This window comes from Symphalangus syndactylus, chromosome X (assembly GCF_028878055.3).
Source record: "Symphalangus syndactylus isolate Jambi chromosome X, NHGRI_mSymSyn1-v2.1_pri, whole genome shotgun sequence".
NCBI lineage: Eukaryota > Metazoa > Chordata > Mammalia > Primates > Hylobatidae > Symphalangus > Symphalangus syndactylus.
This window is the reverse complement of record NC_072447.2, coordinates 139,417,740-139,443,351: the sequence shown is the minus strand read 5'-3', so window position 1 is coordinate 139,443,351 and position 25,612 is coordinate 139,417,740. Positions and strand designations below refer to the sequence as shown.

Here is a 25,612-nt window from a genome sequence, read left to right as displayed (position 1 = left end):
TCTCAAAAAATACATTTTTTTTTCTTCAATAACTAATTAACCTTAGCTTACTATAACTTTTTCACTTTATAAACTTTTAATTTTTTTACCTGTTTTATTCTTTTGTAATAACACTTAAACACACATTGTACAGCTGTACAAAAATATTTTCATCATGTATATCCTTATTCTCTAAGCTTATCTACTTTAAAACTTTTACTTTTTATTATTTTTACTTATTTTTAGTTTTTTTAATGGAACGCATCACAATTTGTGTGTCATTCTTGCACAGGAGCCATGTTACTATTCTCTGTATCATTCCAATTTTAGTACGTGGGCTGCCAAAGCAAGCGCAGTTTTGAAACTTTTTTGTTAAACTCTAAGACCAAACACACACATTAGCCTAGGCCTACACAGGGTCAGCATCATCAGTATCATGGTCTTCCATCTCCACATCTTGTCCCCCTCTGGAAGGTCTTCAGGGGCAGTAACATTCACGAAGCTGTCATCTCCTATGCTAACAATTTTTTCTTCTGGAATACTTCCTGAAGGACCTGCCTGAGCTTGTTTTACACTTAACTGTATTTTTTAATAAGTAGAAGGAGTCCGCTTGAAAATAATGATAAAAGGTGTGGTATAGTAAATACCTAAACCAGTAATATAGTTGTTTATTGTCATTATCAAGTATATGTTCTATACACAGTCATATTGCTAGTCTTTTATACAACTGGCAGAGCAATAGCTTGTTAACACTAGTATCGCAAACACGAGTAATGCATTGCATTGCATTACGGTGTTAGGGCTGCAACGTTACTATGACTACAATGCCACTAGGCAATAGGACATTTTTAATTCCATTGTAATTTTATAGGACCACCATTGTACATGTGGTCCTGTGATTGAGCAAAACATCGTTATGGGGCACATGACTGTAGCTTTTGGGCAAGTGGGTCTCAATCCTGCCTGCATATTAGAATCACCTGGAGAGCTTATAAAACTTGCTGTCTGGGCTGCCTTCTGAACTAATTAAATCAGAATATTTGGGTGTGAGACCCAGGAATTGGTATTTTTATTTATTTATTTTCAAAATTAGGTAATTCGATTGATTGATTTACTTCCTTATAGCTGTCAGTATTTTCGAAACTCCATAGGTGATATCAGTGTGGAGTCAAGGTTGAGAACCATGAATTAAACAGCAACAAAGCAGAGTTGTAAAAAGGACTCTAATGTGTGTTTAGTTTTATGTTTCCTCAAATGGTGCTTTCTCTTATAGCTGGCACGAATATGGGCAATTAGTGTTAGTGTTCATCTTAGTCCATTTGGACTGCTATAACAGAATTCTATAGACTGGGTGGCTTATAAACAACAGAAATTTATTTCTTCCGGTTTTGAAGCCTAGGAAGTTCAAGATCAATATGCCGACAGATTTAGTGTCTAGTGAGGGCCCACTTTCTAGTTCATATATGGTGGTGTTCTCTCTGTGTTCTCACATGACAGAAGAGTCAAATGAGCTCTCTGGGGCCTCTTTTATAAGAGCACTAATTCCATTTATGAGGCCTTCACCTTTATGACCTATTCACCTGCCAAATGCCCCACATCCTAAATACCATCACATTGGGGATTACGTTTTAACATGTGAATTTGGAGGGACACAAACATTTAGTCTATAGCAGTGTTGGTAAGTCATTTTAGTATTGAGATATATGTAAGGAGAATACCTAATCAAGGGGCCAAGTCTGGGGCTGGACATTGGGCAGGCAGTTGGCTGGCAAAGCTGATGCCTTTCTCAGAGATGGGTTCCTGAGAGCCTGTAGGCTTGACACTTGGTGTAGTTGGACAATCCATTGCTACCAGGTGATCAAAGTGGAGCTAAGGTATGAGTCAGGTAGGCAGGCAGGTAGGTAGATTGTTGTCAGAGCAGTCAGAGTGTACCTGGGATTCAAGGTTAAGATAGGGTGGAGCGGTGTACAACATGAAAGCCCCAGAGATCAGATGAGCATTGGAATGGGCTCAGGGAAGGAAGGTGCTTCGATTTGCCTATACTAGAGTCGTTTATTCAAGTGCAAGCATTGGTCCCTCTTCCCTTGGGCAGGAGTTTTCGAATTTTACAGGAAGGGTCTGCTAAGCTATCCACTTCATGTTAGGTCCTGATTTATTTCGTCTTCAGTGTTTTCTAGTCAAGAGCCAACCTCTCTGGTTGAGGTCAAATTTCTGTGGCACCTGAGATTCCCCTGGCTAGGGAAGCTGTGTGCTGGTATGGTGGGGTTGGGTACACCAGACCATTTATTCATGGTTGAGGTCCTTGTCTACTCTGGCCCAGATGCCTTCAGGTTCTGATTATTAAGATGGTACGCAACAAAATGTTGTGTTGCAACTCTTTCGAGGACATTAATTAATTCATTCACTTACCCAAAAGCTCTTACTTAGAGAGCATGATAAATTTCAGGTGCTAAACTGTGGGTGGGGGAAGGGGTGGGTCCCAGTCTTCTGGGGAAGACAAACAATTCCAATAGTGCTGAAGGAGTACACAGGACAAAAAGGACGTGATAAAGGAAGAGTTTCTAGAGATGTTGAATCCTAAGGAATGAGTAGGAGGGAGCTCCCGAGGCAAAGAGAGCTGAGAAGGACATTCCAGGCAGAGAAGACAGGGAAGAAAAATATGTTTCTGCTGGAGGCCACATGCAGATCAGTACAGCTGGGGTATTACGTGTGATGCAGGGAGGGGTACAAGATGCAGATAAATAGATGGGCATCATCTGACGATGATGAAGGACCCGTGGGTCATGCTAGGGAGCTTGAACTTCATCTTACGGGCAGTAGGGAGTCACTAAAGCAATGTTTCTGTTTTTGGCTACATATTGGAATCTCTTTGGGAGCTTTAGCAATACTGATGCCTGGATGCCAAACCTGGATATTCTGATTTAATCAGCTTGGGGTGCAGCCCTGGCATCAGGATATCTGAAATCTGTCCAGGTGATTCTACTGTGCAGGCAGGGTTGAGAGTCACTGCATCAAAGGGTTTCAAACAGGGAATTGACATTCTTTGGGGCTTGTTTTTAGAAAGCTCATGCTGGTACAGGTGGACGAGTAGCCAGAGGCAAGAACCAGCTTGAAGGCTATTACAATAGTCCAGGTGAAAGATGATGTAGAACTGACCAAGAGCAACGGTTGCAGTACTGAGAGAGGTTTAGGTTGTTAAATTTGCAAGACTTGGATGATTGACTATCTGTGTGGACTGAGAGAGAGGGAGGAATCAAGAATGACTCCTACAGAAATTTGAACCATCATACATTGCTGGTAGGGTTGTAAAATGGTGTGCTCACTTTGAAAAATAGTTTGGCAGTTCCTCAAAAGCTTAAAATACAGTTACCAAATGACCCAGCAATTCTAATCTTGGGTATATACTCAGCAACTCTAAAACTAAGTAAAACATATGTCCACACAAAAACTTGTATGTGGATGTTCATAGCAGCATTATTCATAGTAGTCCAAAAGTGGAAACAGCTCAAATGTCAGTTGCTTGATAAATAAAGAAAATGTGATAAATCTATGCAATGGAATATTTTTCAGCCACACAAAGGAATGAAAGACTGATACATGCTACAACATAGATGAACCACGAAAACATTATGCTAAGTGAAAGAAGCCATCACAAAATACCATATATATAAATACAATTGCATTTATATGAAATATACAGAATAGGCAAATCCAAGGAGACAGAACACAGAGTCATTGTTTCCAGAGACTGGGAGAGGGGAGGATGGGGAGTGACTGTTAATGGACAAGCAGAACTTTTTCAGGTGTGATGAAATGTCCTAAAACAAGATTGTGGGACTGGTTGAGAAACTTTGTGAATTTACTAAAAAGCACTGAATCGTACAGTTTAAAAAGGCAAATATTATGGTATGTGATATCTCAATAAAAAAGAATGACTTCCAAGTGCCTACGTTGACTGGCTAGGTTAATGCTGATGTCAGAAAATAATGTAGAGAACACAAGTGAGGAAACACATTTGGCAGGGACTGCTGCCTTTGGGGCCTCTAGGTGCTGATATCTAGCAGACAGGTAGATGATGAGGTTGGAGCTTGGGCAGATGTCTTGGCAGGAGACAGAGATTTTGGAGTTATCAACTTGGAAATAGATGGTTATTGATGTGGTGGGAAATGATGCAATTACTTAGAAAAAGAGTGTAGTGTGTGAGGACTGGAGGCCAAGCAAAGATCCCTGGGGAACACCAGCATTTAAGGGGTGGTAGAAGGGCTCATGGAGGAGCCAAAAGAGGAGCTGTCAGAGCGAATTGAGGAAAAGCAGCCAAGTGGGAGAAGGGGATTGTCATGGCATCCCAGAGTATTGAGATGGAAGGAAGATCCAATTTAAATATCATTGTATAATTAAGTCTCTGCTCGTATTTCTAGTACTAACCCATACTGGCCCTGTTTTAAAGATATGGATAAGATGACTCATTCAATTATAAATCCTCTACAATAGACGCTTTTACAAATCCTGGTCCTTCTGACAGTTTTATTCTGCCCCCAGCTCTACAAAGGCAGAGGTCACCTATCCAGGGCAGAATTAGTTCTTCCACTTTCTGTAGCCCCATTACTTGTGTGGGTACTCTTGGAGACAAGGAGAAGAGGGGCTGTCCCTGGAGGTCTGAAAACATGAGCTATCAGAGTGGACTCTGTATAGAGAGCTGGAAGGGTTTTTCCTGTTAATTAAGCAAGAATAACCAATCAGATGTTACTTTAGCAGCACTTAGTGCCTTCTTTGACCTACATCTCTTCTTCCCACTTGCCCCAAGTTGTTCTGCCTCACGTGTTGGCAGTAATATTAAGAGCTGACCGCTGGGTGCAGTGGCTAATGCCTGTAATCCCAGCACTTTGGGAGGCTGAGGTGGGAGGGTAGTTTGAGCCCAGTAGTTCAAGGCCAGCCTGTGCAACATAGTGAGACCCCCATCTTTATAATAATAATAATAATAATAATAATAATAATAATAATAATAAAAAGAGCTATTTATTGTTTATCATATGACTGACATAAGCATTTACTTATTTGGTCCTCAAAATAATCTCGTAAGTTAAGTACTGTTATTCTTCTCATTTAAAAGATGGAGAAAACGAGGCACAGAGAAGCTAAGTAATTTGCCTGATGCAAGAGAGTGTTAGAGTCAGAGTGGACCCAGGCAGCCTGACTCTAGGAGCACTTAGTCTTAACCATTACCCTACCAACCTCTCAGTAAGCAGCACTAAGCAGTGTGGTGCAGCAGTAAAGAGAGTGAATTTGAAGTCCATCGAGTCCAAGCCTCTATAACCTAGCAGCTAGCTGTGTTACATTTGGCAACTCATGCAACCTCTCTGAGTCTCAGCTTCCTAACCTATATAATAGGGCTACTACTATCTGCCCTGTAAACCTCACGGATTTGTTGTGATGATGAAATGAGATGAGACATGTACTGAGTGGACAGCTACAACTATAAAGCTCTGTGCTTATTTTCCCAGAACCTCACTAGGCAGTTGACACAGAGTAGGAACTCAGTACTGCTGACTGAGGGAACGCAAGGATCTTTTCTCGCACTCTCTTTCGACATTTGCTGCACTTTATTATAATTCTCTGAGAATCTATCTTCCCCACTAGACTGAGCTTGCCAAGGATGAGGACCAAGACTTGTCATCTCTGACTCTGTGGCACCTAGCTCAGAACCTGGCACCGAAAGGGCACTCAATAAAAGGTACTATTTAGTGGTAGTGGCAATAGTAGGAGAAACCCCAGAAGCAGCACTTTGAATGAATCACTTTCTCGGCGACTACAGCAACAGCCTGTGGCCAGCAGAGAGCAGCAGAGCCCCCAAAGCATAGACCTGTGCATAGACAATGCAAGCCCCTGTGCCTGTGGCCCGTCTCTCTTCTCTAACCTGGCACAGTAATTGGCTTGTCTCTAACAGGATGGAAATTGTGCTTGGTTTGACTAAAATGTGCTTCCCCTGACACCTAAGCAGTTTGTAGATTTTATCCTGAAACTAGGGCAACAGGACCAGTTTTAGTCACCAAAGTCATTCCCAATGTTACACAGCGTCCATGAGGTCTGAAACTCTCTGGGGAAGGACAGTGTAAAGGGCACTTAGTATTTCCTTCATTCAGAGCTAAATGCATTTGACAAAAGATCTTATAGAATTTTGAAAGAATTCCTGGCTTTAGAAGACTGATGATAACTGATGACTTCTGCTTTAAAAAAAAAAAAAAAAGAATGTTTGCAAAGTTCTTTCAGAGAGAACTTTTTAGCTACATAATATTTTGATATCTTATGGGTAAAAAGAGAGCCAAATGAAAGCTCTGAGTCAGGAGTCATTAAAGAGGTTGAGTGGATGGTAATCATTTTAGCTAGTAATGGGGAGAAAGGACCAGCATACTGGAAAAGTGGTCTGTTTGCTTCTGCTAACTGATGGACCAACCTTATTATTTTTTCCATTTGACATCAGAATGGGCCTGGAACTAATGGCCTTTCAACAGAAAGCAAAACCTCTTCTATTTATTTACTTTGTACTTTGGCTTTTACATGTTTCTGTTTTAATATCTTTTAATTACAGCAGTTAGTGTACCAGTTAAGAGGATGAGCTTTTGGAGTCAGACAAAACCAGGCTTGCATCCCTGCTCTTCGACTTACCCAGCTGCATGGGCTGGGCCACTTACTAAACCACTCCAAGAATTAATTTCTTTATCTGTCAAATAGCACTCTAATTCTTGCCTCCAAGGGTTATTTTGCTGATATAATGAGATGATGCATCTAAAGCACTTAGCTCAGAGCCCACCATATGTTGAGTGCTCAGTAAATGGTAGCCTTTATTGTTCAAATATTATTTTAAAATTCCAAATATGCACGTACAAAAAATTATGAATTCACCTTGAGGATACACAATGGTTAGGGTAAGATGCCAAAATGAGCCATGATAAAGAAATAAAGCTCAGAGGGATGGGGTTAATTGTCCAAAGTTAGTCATAAGTGCTGGAGACATACCTTAAGCCTTCATCTATCTGAAGCCAAAGGCTCTATACCTTGTCACCAGAAAACCAAGCCTCCCTCTTTCAATTTTGTTCGGGAGGAGCAATCTACTCTTGCCTCCAGCCTTAGGTCCCCCCTCAGAGCCCTAGTATCAGGGAATGCCCTGCACCCCCTTGCAGGTCCATCCCCAAGCCCACTACTCTAACTGAGGCTGGCTCCCAGGAAACTGAGCTGTTTACCCAAGGTCACACAGTTGGATGAGCAAGGGCACCTGGGGGAAGAGTGGTAAATTGATTATTCCTCAGCCTCAAACTAGTGTTTCTGGAACATAGAGTAGAATTAATATTTCACGCAACCAGTCATTCACAAACATAGCATTGGGGATGCAGTGATGGTCACGGCAGACCTAGCTCACAGTCTAGTGGGGAAGACAGACAAAGAAATAGTCACCTGGGATAAACACAATGTGACCCGTGCTGTGACTTGGTGTTAAGGAGATAGGGGAAGCCCAGGGAACCATGGATATCAGAGGAGGTTAGCTATTCCAGTCTTGAGAAGGTCCAACAACAGTCTGTAAAGTTCATTTGTTTTATTTGTTGGCCAAGAGTAATATCAATTGGTCAGTGACACAATGCTATTTTCATTCATTTATTTTCTGGGGAAAAAATTTACTGAACTAGGTTGCTGTGCTAGGCATTATAAAATGCAGAGATGGCTCAGACATGGGCATTGTCCTTCTGAAAGCTGGTACTTTCGTTTAGGAAGTGGGTGACAATGATGCTCTTCAGTTTATTCAGAATTACCAACTCCATCAGCTTCAGGTAACAAAGAATGATAACCAAGGCTGAATAATCCATTGGATGGATTTCTGCCTGGTTAAAATATCTGTTGATTATTTGTTATTATTTGTGTCACAAAGTGTGTTGGCTTATAAGCAGGAAAGCACACCTGAATTTCTGAAACCTTCTGCATGATTATATGCTATGGGATTAGCTAACAGAATATTGAAGACTGATTGTCCTTTGGCTTTTGAGAATGAAATGAAACTTAATGTCAGTGATATGAACAGACATGTTAATACTGAGATTTGCTCTACCTGCCAGGGGGCAGAGCACTTAGGTAGGACATGCTAAATTGCATTAATGGAGAGTTGAGATATTCCCAACTGTGCTTCTGGGAAACTAATGAGGTTCAAATGATGTGCTTATTGCACACCTCAGAATATCCCACCAGGGCACCTCTTGAATATAATTTTCTATGCTCTTTCGCTGGTTTAGGAAGGCATTGCTGCTTCTGTGCCCTTTGTTTACTTGTTATCATGTTCATCTTTCGCTATTTCTGTCCAGGTGCTTCCTGAAAGTTCCATCCTGGAGCTTCCAACCCCGCATTTCCTCCTGAATCTTTGGGTCTATAATAGGAACCTGGACTTAATGAACTTGAAAGATCAGAAAACAGTCTTTGTGGGTCATTTGGAAAAAACTGACATCAATTAGCTCAAACCGTGACTGTGATTCTGAATTTCCACTCTGGGTGGAGTTGGCCACCCTGCTTGGTAAGTTGTCTAGAAACTGTACTCAGAGGAGCTGCTCCAAGTCCTCAGGGAATTTAGCTCTTTGCTAATGAATTTAACAGGTCATTGGGATTTGCTTCTCTACCTAGGGAGAACTCTGCAACGTTTGTTCATATTTGAAGGTTTTAATCAACCCCTTGTCCAGAATGACTGCACTAAACCACAGCTTTTGGCTCTGGGCCAAGGGAGCTATCCCAATTTGCACTTCTCCCAACTGGTCTTGAATCTCTGTGTCATTCTCTGGACAAGTTGAAGAATGTCCTTTCCAATAGGAGGACTTCAGTAATTCAGTCCCCACTGACTGCGGTCGCCTATCTGTTTTGGCTCTCTGCAGCTGCAGGAGAGTGGAAAGAATGTCGACTTTGGATTCAGTCCAACGAGGGCTAAAGTCGAGACCCCACTACTTTCTAGCTTCATGACCTTACACAGGTGACTTCACCCCTCTGAGCCTCCAGTCTCTTATCAGTAAAATAAAAATAATAATAGTCTCTCCCTGATAAGGCTATTGTGAAGGCTAACGAGATCATGCACGTAAAGTGATATAATGTGACCAACTGTCCTGGTTTGCCTGGGAATGAGGAATTTCCTGGGACATGGGACTTTTAATGCTAAAAACAGGGTAATCCCATGCAAACCAGGATGGGTGGTCAACCTAGATGAGTATAAGTACGTTGTTACCCTACTTTGTCGTTACCACTAGAATAGCCACCATTTCCAGGTCAGGAGACCTCCACATGTACATCTGATCCACATAATTAACGGATCCAGGCAACCTGTTCCACTTACATGAAAGTCAGGGATTCAGAGCTTTGAATTATAAAGTGCTATATGTGTTTAAACCATTACTATTACTGTCATTAACTATGGCCTCACATTCCAATAATGGCAAGTTCAATGGTGAAACATACAAAGCCATTAAAGGCAATTCCACATTTATTGAGTGCCTGCTCTGTGAAAGATACTATGCTAAGCATCAGAGGGAGAACAATGTACTGGGGGAAACAGAATAATAAAATTACAGTTTCTCTTTTTGGGGAAACTCTTCAATGAAGTTTAAAAGGTCACAGCGTATGTTCTTGGCATCTTTGTTGAAAATGAGTTCACTGTAGGTGTGTGGATTTGTTCCTGGGTTCTCTATTCTGTTCCATTGGTCTATGTGTCTGTTTTTATGCCAGTACCATGCCATTCTCCATGATGTGCTTATTTCACATTGCATGCCTATATCAAAATATCTTATGTACCCCATCTTACATACCCCATAAATATATACACCTACTATGTACCCATAAAAATGTAAATGTCTCCCTCCCTCCCTCCCTCTCTCTCTATATATAGAGAATATATATGGAGACTATATATAATATATATAAAATGTATAATATATAAATAATATATAATATATAAATATATAATATAAAATTATATATAATATATAATGCAATATATGTAGTATATATAATTAAATATTTATAATATATATTTATATTATAAATATTTATAATATATATTTATATTATAAATATTTATAATATATATAATATATATAATATATACATATTTATAATATATATTATAAATATTTGTAATATATTATATATATATTTATAATACATTATATTATATAATATTTATAATATATAACATATAATTTTAAAAATTTTTTTAAAAACAAGGTCTTTTCTGTTAAAAAATTAAAAAATATATAAGATATATAATATATAATATTATATATAATATATAGTATATAATATATAATATAATATATAATATTATATATAATATATACTATATATTATATTATATAATATATACTATATATTATATTATATAATATATACTATATATTATATATTATATAATTTATATAATATATAATATATATATTATATAATATATATTATATATTTATAATATTATATATTATTAATATATAACATATATTATTAATATATAATATATATTATATATATTATACATATATATATTCACCGAGATGGCCACTTAATATTTGTGCCCTTTTAAACTTACTTTCTCTAGAAAGAGTGAATTCCAGCTCAGTGGATTGTCAGAAAGTGAAAACAATTGTGTAATCAACAGCCAGCTCAGGATATAGAGCATTACCAGCACTGCCGAGGCACTCCTCCCCAAGACCTCCTTTCAAGCCACTGCCTACTCCCTCCAAAGGAAACCTCCACTTTTATTTTTATCTTGGTTATGTCCTTTGCTGTACTCTCTTTTGGTTTGCCTTGTTCTTTTTCCAGTTTTTTTTTTTTGAGTTGAGAATTTAATTCATTTGTTTTTATTCCTTTCATTGTTGTAGATGTCCAGGGCTATGAATTTTCCTCTGGCCACTGCTTTAAATCCCATAAATTCTGATGTGTAGTGTTTTCATTACCATTATTTTTCAGAAAATCTATAATTTCTGATTTTCCCCCCTTTCACTCAAGAGTTTTTGAAACTTCCAGATTGAAGGGCCTTTTTAGTTTTTATTTTAAAATTCTAGTTTTATTTCATTTAGAACCTTGATGTTTAACACACAGATTTGTTTAACCTGTTTTTGATCTTTATCTAAACAAAATACTGCTACATCTCTTTTGGAACTTCAAAGCATTTCTCTTTTCAGAAAAGCCAATATATTCTCAAAGTATCAAGCACTTCTGACCTAAAATTGGAGATATTTCTACCATAATTTTAACGATTCTAGAAGTTACTGAGATTAAGCCAGACAGAGTAGACATATCACCATCAAAACTAGATCTGAGATGCAAAATCTCAGTCAAAGGGTTGGGAAATTTAAAAGACATGTATAAACTATCTTCCCGAATGTGCCTTTTCTGTCATTAGCAAGCTGGAAGCAAACTAACAGAAAATGAGAGTGTAATGCTATTTTTTCCAGGTGTTACTCCAACGTGTTTTACTTTTCAACATCACAAAGAACATATTCGGAGTATTTCACATTAAATACTCTGCCATTGCCTTCACAACATGAGCGAATCATTACCAGAAAACTAGGTTTTTGTACCATCTAGTGGTACGGCAAAATATAGCTGACATGTAAATATTTTTTATGTTAATAATTCCTTAAGAGAATCCTTGAGGGCTCAGGTCATTGTGGATTGTTTCACATATAGATTATAGGTGCAAAGAAATGGTCAGCTCCCTTACTCTTCGCTATAACCATGAGCTCTGTGTCTTGATTTCTCACCTTGACATAGATTCAGGTCTGAAATTTGAAGATTCTAGATCTTCATTTATTACAAGGGTAAGGGCAAGCAATAAACTTAGACTGTTAAAGTGAAGAAAATAACATGCTTATCACCTCTCTTTCTCATTTTTCTCTTTCTTGGACATTGTTTAAAAGTTTCCAGAAATCTCTAATATATTTTGTTTTTAATTTTAAGTTGAGGTAACAAACACATAACATAAAATTTACCATCTTGGCTCGTCCGAAGGTAGTGGGTTATCTCAATTGATTGTTCACAGTTACAGATCGAACTCCTTGTTCTATTTCCTCCCATCCCTTCTCACTACTGCACTTGACTAGTCTTAAAAAAAAAAAAATCATGCCTGTAATTCCATCACTATGGGAAGCCGAGGTGGAGGTTCACTTCAGTCCAGGAATTTGAGACCAGTCTGGGCAACATAGTGAGACCCCATCTCTACAGAAAAATAAAAAATTAGCCAGATGTGGTAACACATGCCTGTAGTCTCAGCAACTCAGGAGGCTGAAGCTGGAGGATGGTTTGAGCCCAGGAGTTCAAGGCTGTAGTAAGCCATGATCACATCACAGCACTCTAGCCTGGGTGACAGAGAAGACCCTGTTTCTAAAAAAAAAAAAAAAAAAATACATTTTACAATCTTATTTTTAAGTGTCAAGTTAAGTAGTATTAAGGATATTCACATTATTATGCAACAGATCTCCAGAACGTTTTCATCTTGCAAAACCGAAACTCTATATTTATTAAACAGCAGTTCCTCATTTTCCTTTCCCTACTCTGATGGTTATATCAAGGGATCACTCACAGACATTCCTATACGGGTCAGTATTTTTACCCAAAGCAGTAATTACCGCAAAAATAAACAGCTCACTCTTTTTCCCTGCCCACCACCTCAGGGACAAAAAAATGATTTTGAAATAGTAATGCTTTTATCTTTTGTTAACTAAATCTCAGAGCTGAGTTTATTTTTGTAACCATCGTTGCTTACAAGGCTTAGGAGCAGAAGTTTTGTGATCCTCAAATGCAGGATTCTGTAATCTGTGAAATTTAAAAATTGATTTTTTTAAGATTGCAGGATTATATCAAGGGGATTCAAGGCCCCCCAGGGGAAAATTGCAGAGATATCCCATCAAGCTAATGGGGAGAACACTTTTCTCAGAAGAGGAAGAGCTGGGCCAGGCACAGTGGCTCATGTCTGTAATCCCAACATTTTGGGAGGCAGAGGCAGGAGGATTGCTTGAGTCCGGGAGTTCTAGACGAGCCTGTGCAATATAGTGAGACCTTGTCTCTACAAAAAATTTTTTAAAAAATCGCCAGCCATAGTAGCATGCACCTGTAGTACCAGCTACTTGGGAGGCTGAGGCAGGAGGATCGCTTGAGCCCAGGAGATTGAGGCTGCAGTGAGCCGTGATTGCACCACTGCACTCCAACCTGAGGTGACAGAGCAAGAACCTGTCTAAAAAAACAAAATGAAAAAAAAAAATGGGGGTAGGGGATGGAGGAAAGAGCTGGCTTGGAATTCCGGCTCCGCCAAGTTTCAAGCTGTGTGACGTTGGGGGAAGTTACTGAGCCTCTCACAGCCTCGGTTTCCTCACCAGCAAGATGGGAACAATAACTTCTATATGCTGTTAAGAGAAAATGAAGTAAGTTTTATACTGTAACTAGTATATAGTAGGTGCTAAATAAATGTTGGTTCCATCTTCTCTCCCCAGTTTAGCAGTATATACACATCTCCTTGAGGCCTGGGCCTCAGTTTCCTCATCAGCCAATTGCACAGGGTCACTGTGAGGTTTAAATTGTGACAATGTATGTGAAAATGACTTCATAATGGACACTCAATCAATTTTTTTAATTCAAGTTTATTTCTACAAAAGTTATAACTAATCAAGAAAGAAAATAATCACTGAATACAGGTAATTAGTATTTGATTAGTATTTCCCAAAGAAAGTTATTGACATTTTCCTGATAGGCAATGATCTTTCCTGGATCATTTAAATAATTTATCTGTACGAAGGCAGCAGACTGGCCTAGATAATCTCTTGAGGCTGTAGCTGCCCCCAGGAGTGTATGATTCTCTTCCAGTCTTACAAAACGAACAGGACGGGAAAGATGAAGTGGTCTGGGTTAACAGAGAAACTTGGAGAGAACAGAGCATATTTTACTGCCTCACAATTATTGCAACTACTTAGAGATAGCCACTGCTCATTTTTCTAAAAATTTTCTGAATAAGATACATATTTAAATGATTTTCTCGTCTGGGCGCAGTGGCTCCCACCTGTTAATCCTAACACTTTGGGAGGCTGAGGTGGGTGGATTGCCTGAGCTTAGGAGTTCGAGACCAGCCTGGGCAACATGACGAAACCCCGTCTCTACTAAAACTACACAAAATTAGCCAGGTGTGGTGGCGGGTGCCTGTAATCCCAACTACTGCAGAGGCTGAGACGAGAATCACTTGAACCCAGGAGACGGAGGTTGCAGTAAGCCGAGATCGTGCCACTTCACTCGAGCCTGGGCGACAGAGCAAGACTCTGTCTCAAAATAAAATTTATATATATCTATCTATATATCTATATCTATATGTATATATATTCTCATGAAAGTGACACAGGCTTGTAAAAAATTTTAAACAGCACAGAAGGATATAATGTGAAAGTAAAATTTCCCTGACCAATACCACCACACAAACACACACATACATACACACACACAGTCTCCCCAATCACATTCCCCAAAGGAAACCACTGTGAACAGATTTTTTGGAATTAGCTATGAGTTTCGTATACACATATACTGTATACACATATGGTGTGTATGTATACACATATAAACATACATACATGCATGCATATACATACATACACCGTGTGTTTCATAAAGTCTTTGCCACACAGACTATCATGTGATAGAATGTGAATAGTCTCCCTTGGAATTGTGCAGCATTGCACAAAACAACAACTCCACACACACACAAACACACACACATTAACATCTCCCTTTAAAAAAAAAAAACAAATGCAGTAATACTAAATAGACTTTCATAACTTGCTTTTCTCAATTAATGATATATCTTAGATGTTTTTCCATATCAGTGTATACAAATCTACCTGATTTTTTACCTTCTCCATAGTGTTCAGTTGTATAGATGTATCATAATTTATTTAGACAATTTATTTTTGATAAAAACTGGGGTCATTTACAGTGTTTTTTGCTACTACTAACAATGCTGTAATAAATAATTATACCTATTCAAATTATATATGTATATTTTTACAATGAGCTTAAAGTGCATGTGTATGTGCAGTATATGTGTATATAACGTTTTATACTTAATATGCATTTAATGAATAAATACAAATCTATAGCATCATTTTTAATGGCTGTATATTATATCAGAGGGATGAAACGTAGTTTGTTTAATGAATGCCCTGCTGTTAGACATTCACGTTGTTCTTGATTTTTCACTATTATAAACACTGCAGTGTTGAACATCTGTGTATTTAAATCTTTGTGCATTTGTCAAATTCATTTTCTTTAGATACATCCGTAGAGGTGAAGTTGTCAGCTCAAAGGGCATGCGTACTTTTAAGAGTAGTCACTTTATTTAAAGGAAAAGGTTGTCAATACATTTATGCAGATTGGCCAAACAAATGTCTTCAGATATGATAGCCTTGGGGAGAAACATTTATACCACATAGATTGCTGGTTTCCAAACCTGATATGGTAGGCAGAATAGCCGAAATGATTTCTATATCCTAATCCCCCCAAAACCTGTGAATATATTATGTTACATAGCAAGAGGAACCAAGAGTGCAAATGGAATTAAGGTTGCTGACTTTAAAACAGAAGGATCATCTGAGGCCCAAGGTAATTACAAGGGTTTTTAAAAAATGGATGAGGAAGACAAAATAAGTGAGTCCTAGGGAGGTGTGATTATGGAAGAATGAGATGCACGTTTCTGGCTTTGAAGATGGAGGCCAGAGGCCATGAGACGAGGAATGTGGGCAGCCTCTAGAAGCTGGAAAGGGTAATGAAACAAATCCTCCCTAGAGGATCCAGAAGAAATGCAGCCTTGAGGTCACCTTGATTTTAGCTCAGTGAGATTCATGTAGGAGGATTTCTGATATCCAGAATTGTAAGATAATAAATATGTGTTGCTTTAAGCCACCAAGGTTGTGGTAATTTGTTACAGCAGGTTAGAAAACTGATACAACTGGTTGCACATGTGACTAATGGCAGGCGTAGGGGGTGGTCACAGAGATGCTGATTCAGTAGTCTAGGGAAGAGCCAGGGGGCATTTATTTTCAACAAGCTCCCCAGGTGATACTGATGTGTCTAGTGGGGATTTGGGCTAACCACTGATATAGACCACATAGGTCTGCAAAAGTAACCATCTCTTGATATGGAGACAGTCACTTGCTGGCCTGGAAGATGATCTTGGTAGGTGATTAAAGACGTGTCTGGGGCTGGCCCAGGACTCCAATCTGGCACCAACCTTAACTCTGCCTCCTAAGTGACACTGTCATTCAACCCATCAATTTGACCTTAGTCTATTTTGCCAGCTTAATTTTCAACTGTTCATCAACCCAAATACTCTGCTTAAGCCAGACTAGTCTAATCACCACCTATTCAATAAGTCTTGGGATTTCTCCCTTTATGTTTTCTCTTAAAATGCTGCTATATCCTTGTATCAGCGGGTCCTCCAGAAAGCAGGAGCTGAGGAGTTAAAGGTATGAGGGGTTTATGGGGCCTGGTAAGTAACATCTGCAAAAGAGAAAAGAAAGAAGAAAAATTGAGCAGGGAGAGACTCAGACCAAGATGCAGATCTGACAAAAGTTCAGCCAAATTAGTAGGGGCTCTGGAACAAATATTGCCCCTTAGAGGAGTTCCACATAGGGGCAGAAATGGCCAGGCCTTAGTACCCATGTAATGCTCAACCATTGGTTGGGAAAGCCCACAAACAGCATAGCTGAAACAGATCCTAAGGTGCTAATAGGTGGAAGTACTCAACTAACGACACTTCTTGCAACTGAATGGCAAATTCTTTCTTGAAGGGAGTTCCTGGCAGCGCCCTCCATGGCTGCCACAGTTCTCTCTTCTGCTCCTCAGTTATCCAGACCCTGTCTTCTTCTTCGAGACACAATATGGCAACTGTTGATAGGTTTTGTCATAGCTACAACATTTATTTCAAAATACAGGCTCACATAGTTGAAAATGACCTTAGGGATCAACTTATTTTATACATATAGAAACTGAGACTTGGAGAAGCAGGGAAGAGGGGCTGTGACTGATTCAAGATGACACAGCTAGCTAGTGGAAGAGCCAGGGCCAGAACCCAGCTGTCCTAACTCTCAGTCCAGGTTTGCAGTAGCATTAGGAAAAGGCTTTAAAAATTAGTGGAAGGTCACAGCTTTCAACTAAAAGGTAAGTGTAACTGCTGTAAATATAATAAATAGGCTCATTGACTTACTCCTAAGCATACAGAATCATTAAAATGATCAATAATATAACTAAACATATTTGAGTAGAACTTTGAGACTTAATTTATAAATATATAAAGACATACACTGTTTGTGTATGTCTTCACTGTTTGTGGGAATGTAAATTAGGTCAGCCACTGTGGAGAGCAGTTTGGAGATTTCTCAAAGAACTAAGGGTTGAACTACCATTCGACCTAGCAATCCCATTACTGGATATATACCCAAAGGAAAATAAATCATTCTACCAAAAAGACACATGCACCCATATGTTCATCCAAACACTATTCACAATACCAAAGACATGAAATCAATCCAGGTACCCATCAACAGTGGATTGGATAAAGAAAATGTGGTACATATAAACCATGGAATACTGCACAGCCATAAAAAGTAATGAAATCATGTCCTATGCAGCAACATGAATTCAGCTGGAAACCATTATCCCAAGCAAATTAACTCAAGAACAGAAAACCAAATATGGCATGTTCTTACTTATAACTGGGAACTAAATATTGGCTACACACAGACACAAAGGTAAGAACAATAAAAACTGAGTATTCCAAAGAAGGGAAAGGAGGGAGAGTGACAAGGGTTGAAAAACTACCTATCAGGTGCTATGTTCACTACTTGAGCAATGGAATCATTAGAGGCCCAAGCCTCAAAATCATGCAATATACCCATTTAACAAACCTGGACATGTACCCATTGAATCTAAATAAAAACAGAAAAAAAATAGTGATAGAGGGTGGAGAAAGATGGCTGAATAGAAGGCTCCACCAATCATTCCCACCCCCTGCAAGGACACCAACTTAACAACTATCTATATACACACACATACAAATCTTCGTAAAAAACAAAAATCAAACGAGCACTCACCGTACCTGGTTTTAACTTCATATCGCTGAAAGAGGCACTGGAAGAGGGTAGGGAAGACAGTCCTGAATCGCTGATGCTACCCCTTCCCCATCCCCATGGAGCAGCTCTGTGGTGTGGAGAGAGAATCTGTGCACTTGGGAGAGGAAGAGCACAGGGATTTTGAGATATTGGATTGAACTCCGTGCTGCCCTGTCACAGCAGAAAGCAAAACCAGACTGAAGTCAACTGACAACTGCCCATGGAGGGTATATTTAACCAGCCCTAGCTGGAGGGCAATCACCTATCCCAGCAATTGGAACTTGAGTTCTGGCAAGCCTGGCAACCATAGGCTCAAGGGTTCTGGAACCCTAAATAATCTTGAAAGGTAGCCTAGGCCAAAAGGACTGCAACTCCTAGTGCTGAACTGGGCTCAAAGCCAGTGGATGTGAAGGACGCATGATCTACTGAAACACCACCTGGGGTGGCTAAGGTAGTGCTGGCATTACTCCTCTCTTAACCCCAGGCTGCATAGCCCATGGCTCCATAAGAGACACGTTCCTTCCACTTGAGAGGAGAGGGAAGAGTAAAGAGGGCTTTGTCTTGCATTTTGGATACCAACTCAGCCACAGCAGGATAGAGCACTACTCAGCATCGTGAGGCCCTCTTTTCAGGCCCTAGCTCCCAGACAGCATTTCTAGACACACCCTGGGCCAGAAGAGAACTCACTGCCTTGAAGGGAAGGACCCAGTCCTGGCAGGACCAATCACCTGCTGACTAAAAAGCCCTTGGGCCCTGAAAACCGGCAGCAATACCCAGGTAGGATGCCATGGCCTTGGGTGACACTCTGAAACTAGCTGGCCTCAAGTGAGACTCAGCACATTCCAAGCTGTGGTGGCTATGTGGTAAGACTCCTTCTGCTTCAGAAAAGCAGAGGGAAAAGTATAGGAGACTCTGTCCTGAACCTTCGGTAACAGCTCAGCCACAAGGGCATAGAGCACCAAGTGGGCTCTTGGGGTCCCTAATTCTATGCCTTAGCTCTTGGGTGGCATTGCTGGGCCTGCCCTGGGCCAGAGGAGAGCCCATTGTCCTGAATAGTGAGTCCCAGGCCAGGAAGCGTTTACCACAAGATGACTGAAGAGCCCTTGGGCCTTAAGAGGACATCGGTGGTAACCTGGCAGTACTCCCCATGGGCCTGTGCTGGTGGCTGCCGTGGGGTGTGGCTCCTTTGCATGTAGAAAGGGGAGGGAAGAGTGGGAAGGACTACATCTCATAGTGTGAGTACCAGCTTAGCCACAGTACAATAGAACACTAGGGAGACTTTTAAGGTTTGTGATTCAAGTCCCTGATTCCCAGATGGCACCTCTGGACCTGCCAAGGGCCTAGGGAAACTCACCACCTTGAAGGGAAGGATACAAGCCTGGCTAACTTCTCTACCTGCTGACTGTAGAGCCCCAGGGCTTTGAGTGAACATAGGAAGTAGCCAGGTAGTAGTTGCAGCAGGCCTTGGGCAAGACCCAGTGCAGTACTGGCTACAGGTCTGAACCAGTGCAGTCCCAATGGTGGTGGCCACAGGGGTTCTTGTGTCATTCCACCTCCAGCCTCAGCCAGCTCAGAACCAGAGAGACTCCATTTGTTTGAGAGAAAGTAAGGAAAGAGAACAAGAGTCTCTGCCTGATAATCCAGACAATTCTTCTGGATTTTATCCAAGATCATCAAGGTGATACCTCTATGAGTCTGCAAGAACCACAGTGTTACTGGTGTTGAGTTGCCCCTAATGCAGATGTGGCCTAGATCACAACACCAAGATCGTAACACAATACCAATTGTGGTATAATACCTGGAAAACCTTCTCAAGACGGATGGATATAAACAAGTCCATACTGTGAAGACTACAATAAGTGCCTAACTCTTCAATGCCCAGACACAGATGAATATCTACAAGTACCAGGACCCTCCAGGAAAATATGACCTCACCAAATAAACTAAATAAGGTGCCAGGGATCAATCCTACAGAAACAGAGAGATATGTGACCTTTCAGACAGAGGATTCAAAATAGCTGTTTTGAGGAAGCTCAAAGAAATTCAAGATAACACAGAGAAGGAATTCAGAATTCTATCAGATAAATTAACAAAGAGACTAAAATAATTAAAAAGAATCAAGCAGAAATTCTGGAGTGGAAAACTGCAATTGGCATACTGAAGAATGCATCAGAATCTTTTAATAACAGAATTGATCAATCAGAAGAAAGAATTAATGCACTTGAAGACAGGCTTTTTGAAAATACACAATCAGAAAAGAAAAAAGAATAAAAAACAATAAAGCATATGTACAAGTTCTAGAAAATAGCCCCAAAAGGGCTAATCTAAGAGTTATTGGCCTTAAAGAGGAGGTGGAAAGGGAGATGGGGTAGAAAGTTTACTTAAAGGGATAATAACAGAGAACTTCCCAAACCTCAAGAAAGATAATGATATTCAAATACAAGAAGATTGTAGAACACCAAGCAGATTTAACACAAAGAAGACTACCTCAAGGCATTTAGTAATCAAACTCCCAAAGGTAAAGGATAAAGAGAGGATCCTAAAAGCAGCAAGAGAAAAGAAGAAAATAGCATGCAGTGGAGCTCCAATATGTGTGGCAGCAGACTTTTCAGTGGAAACTTCACAGGCCAGGAGAGAGTAGTATGACATATTTAAAGTGCTGAAGGAAAAAGCCTTTACCCTAGAATAGGATATATCGGTGAAAATATCCTTCAAACATGAAAGAGAAATAATTTCCCAGACAAACAAAAGCTGAGGAATTTCATCAGCACCAGACCTGTCCTGCAAGAAATGCTAAAGGGAGTACTTCAACCAGAAAGTAAAAGACATTAATGAGCAATAAGAAGTCTGAAGGTACAAAACTCACTGGTAATAGTAAGTACACAGAAAAACACAGAATATGATAACACTGTAATTTTGGTGTGCAAACTACTTTTAGCTTAAGTAGAAAGACTAAAAAATGAACCAAACAAAAATAATAACTAAAACAATTTTTCAAAACATAGACCATACAGTAAGATATAAATAGAAACAACAAAAAGTTTAAAGGTCGGGGGGCAGGGGGGACAAAGTTAAGTTGTCGAGTTTTTATTAGTTTTTGTTTTGCTTGTTTGTGTGTTTATGCAAACAGTGTTGTTATTAGCTTAAAATAATGGGTCATAAGATACCATTTGCAAGCCTCGTGGCAACCTCAAATCAAAAAACATACACTAGATACACAAAAAATCAAAGCAAGAAACTAAATCATACCACCAGAGAAAATCACCTTTCATGGAAAAGAAGACAGGAAGGAAGGAAAGAAGGGAGAGAAAGCCACAAAACAGCCAGGAAACAAATAACAAAATGGCAAATGAAGAACTTAAGAAGGAAATGTTAAAATTCTTGAAACAAATGATATGGAAACACAAAATGACAAAACCAATGAGATCCAGTAAAAGCAGTACTAAGGGGAAAGCTTATAGCTGTAAGTGCCTACATCAAAAAAGAAGAAAAACTTCAAATAACCTAAAGATGCATCTTAAAGAACTGGAAAAGCAAGAGCAAACCAAACCCAAAATTAGTAGAAGAAAATAAACAATAAAGATCAGAGCAGAAATAAAGGAATTTGAAATTGAGAAAATAAAACAAAAGACCAAAGAAACAAAAAGTCAACTTTTTGAAAAGATAAACAAAATGATAAACCCTTAGCCAGACTAAGAAAAAAAGAAATAAGACCTAAATAAATAAAATCAGACATGAACAAGGAGACATTACAAATGATACTGCAGAAATTCAAAGGATCATTAGTGGCTACTATAAACAACTATCACTAAATAGGAAAATCTAGAAGAAATGTATAAATTCCTAGACACATACAACCTACTAAGATTGAACCAGGAAGAAATCCAAAACCTGAGCAGACCAATAGTAAGTACTGGGATTGAAGCCATAATAAAAAGTCTCCCAGCAAAGAAAAGCCTGGAACCTGATGGCTTCACTGCTAAATTTGACCAAATATTTAAAGAAGAACTAATACCAATTCTACTCAAACTATTCCAATAGAGGAGGACGGAATACTTTCAAACTTATTCTATGAGATCAGTATTACCCTGATACCAAAACCAGACAAAGACACAACAAAAAAGAAAACTACAGGCCAATATCACTGATGAATATTGATGCAAAAATCCTAAACAAAATACTATCAAACCAAATTCAGCAACACATTAGAAAATCATTCATCATGAGCAAGTGGGATTTGTCCCAGGGATGCAAGAATGGTTCAATACATGCAAATCAATTAATGCAATATCTCGTATCAACAGAATGAAGGACAAAAACCATATAATCATTTCAAATGCTGAGAAAGCATTTGATGAAATTTAACATCTCTTCATGGTAAAACCCCTAAAAAGTTGGGTATAGAAGGAACATACCTTGACATAATAACATTATATATGACAGATCCGTAGATAGTATAATACCGAATGGGGAAAAACTGAAAGCCTTTCCTCTAGGAAGGAACATGACAAGAATGTCCACTTTCACCAGTGTTATTCAACATGGTACTGGAAGTCCTAGCTAGAGCAATCAAATAAGAGAAAGAAGTAAAGAACATCCAAACTGGAAAGAAAGAAGTCAAACTATCTTTGTTTGCAGATGGTACGATCTTATATTTGGAAAAACCTAAAGACTTCACCAAAAAACTATTAAAACTGATAAGCAAATTCAGTAAAGTTTTAGGATATAAAATCAGCATACAAAAATCAGTAGCCTTTCTTTCTTTCTTTTTTTTTTTTTGAGACGGAGTCTAGCTCTGTCGCCCAGGCTGGAGTGCAGTGGCGCGATCTCGGCTCACTGCAAGCTCCGCCTCCCGGGTTCACGCCGTTCTCCTGCCTCAACCTCCCGAGTAGCTGGGACTACAGGCGCCCGCCACCGCGCCCGGCTAATTTTTTTTTTGTATTTTTAGTAGACACGGGGTTTCACCGTGGTCTCGATCTCCTGACCTCGTGATCCACCCGCCTCGGGCTCCCAAAGTGCTGGGATTACAGGCGTGAGCCACCGCGCCCGGCCAGTAGCATTTCTATAGGCCAACAGCAAACAATTTGAAAAAGAAATCAAGAAAGTAATCCCGTTTACAATAGGTACAAATAAAATAAAATACCTAGGAATTCACCAAAGAATTGAAAGATCTCTCCAATGAAAGCTATAAAATACTGATGAAAGAAGTTGAAGAAGACACACACAAAAATGGAAAGATATTCCATGTTTATGGATTGGAAGAATCAATATTGTTAAAATGTCCATATTACCCAAAGCAATCTACAGATTCAATGCAATCCCTATCAAAATACTAAGGACATTCTTCACAGAACTAGAAAAGACAATCCTAAAATTTATATGGAACCACAAAAGATCCAGAATAGCCAAAGCTATCCTAACCAAAAAGGACAAAACTGGAAAAATTACATTACCTGACTTTAAATTATACTACAGAGCTATAGTAACAAAAAAATGGCATGATACTAAGATAAAAACAGACACATAGACCAAGGGTACAGAATAGAGAACCCAGAGATAATCCCTACATCTACAGTGAACTCATTTTTTACAAAGGTGCCAAGAACTTACACTGAGGAAAGGACAGTCTCTTCAATAAATGGTGCTGGGAAAACTGGATATCCATATGCAAAAGAATGAAACTAGACCCTGCAAAACCATATACTAAAATCAAATCAAAATAGATTAAAGACTTAAATCTAAGACCTCAAACTATGGAACTACTAAAGAAAATGTTGGGGAAACTCTTTGGGACATTGGATTGTGCAAAGATTTCTTAAGTAATATCCCATAAGCACAGCCAACCAAAGCAAAAATGGACAAATATGATCATATTAAATTAAAAAGCATCTGCACAACAAAGGAAACAATCAACAAAGTGAAGCGGCAACACACAGAATGGGAGAAAATGTTTCCAAACCACCCATCTGACAAGGGATTAATAACAAGAATATATAAGGAGTTCAAACAACTGTATAGGAAAAAATCTAATAAGCTGATTAAAAACAGGCAAAAGACCTGAATAGACATTTCTCAAAAGAAGAAATACAAATGGCAAACAGGTATATGAAAAGGTGCTCAACATTGATCATCAAAGAAATGCAAATCAAAACTACAATGAGATATCATCTCACTCCAGTTAAAATGACTTTTATCCAAAAGTCAGGTAGTAACAAATGCTGGTGAGGATGTGGAGAAAAGGGAACCTTCGTACACTGCTGGCAGGAATGTAAATAAGCACAATCGCTATGGATAACAGTTTGGTGGTTCCTCAATAAACTAAAAATGGAGCTACCATAAAATCCAGCATTCCCACTTCTGGGTATATACCCCAAAGAAAAGGAATCAGTCTATCGATGAGATATCTGCACTCCCATGTTTATTGCAGCACTAGTCACAATAGTCAAGATTTGGAAGCAACCAAAGTGTCCATCAACAGATGAATGGATAAAGAAAATGTGTATATATACACAATAGAGTACCATTCGGCCATAAAAAGAATGAGATCTTGTCATTTACAGCAATATGGGTGGAACTGGAGATTATTATGTTAAGAGAAATAAGCCAGGCACAGAAAGACATACATCTTATATTCTCACTTATTTGTGGAATTTAAAAATCAAAACAATTGAACTCATGGAGACAGAGAATAGAAGGATGGTTACCAGAGCCTGGGAAGGATAGTGGAGAGTTGGTGGTGGGTGCGAGGGAATGGGGATGGTTAATGGGTACAAAAAAATAGTTAGAAAGAATGAGAAAGACCTAGTATTTGCTAGCACAACAAGGTGACTACAGTCAAAAATAATTTAAAATAACTAAAAGAGTGTAAGAGGATTGTTTGTAACTCAAAGGATAAATGCTTGAGGTGATGGATACCCCATTTACCCTAATGTTATTATTATACATGGCATGCCTGTATCAAAATCTCATGTAACTCATAAATATATACACCCACTGCATACCCACAAAAAATAAAAATAAAAATACTGATAAAACTGTAATCCTTATGAGAATGCTATAGCCTAGTTCACTTCTACAATCACTAATCTATGAACATTCATAGTAACATGCTATTTTAAAATCTTACACATTAAATGAATTGAAAGAAACCATTGTATACACAAATGGGTTACAAAATTATTTTCAATTAATTATGTTAAGCTAGGGAAATAATTAGGGAAAGGTCAGTGTTCATTGTTTACATAGGAAAAAATAACATATTCTATTTAGCATTTATTTGTGGAGGAGTGATTTTATTTTCAGTGTTGAACATGATCACTGATTTTTAGAATGGAAATGTTCTTAAACACAAGTCTCATTTGGATCTGCAAACAACAGTCTTAGCTGAGATTTTTAAAGGATAATCTTTGCTAACAGAAAAAGGGAATTGCCACCTTTTTGCTTTTTCAGAGACAGGCATCATTTGAGTATCTGAG

The 25,612-nt window shown here is 38.9% G+C and overlaps 1 non-coding gene across 1 annotated transcript; it reads right to left on the bottom strand.

Moving 5' to 3' along the window:
- Positions 1-227: 227 nt before the first annotated feature.
- On the bottom strand, positions 228-333 carry LOC129476547 (U6 spliceosomal RNA). Its single transcript, XR_008654984.1, has one exon. It is a non-coding gene; the product is annotated as a U6 spliceosomal RNA (small nuclear RNA).
- Positions 334-25,612: the final 25,279 nt, after the last annotated feature.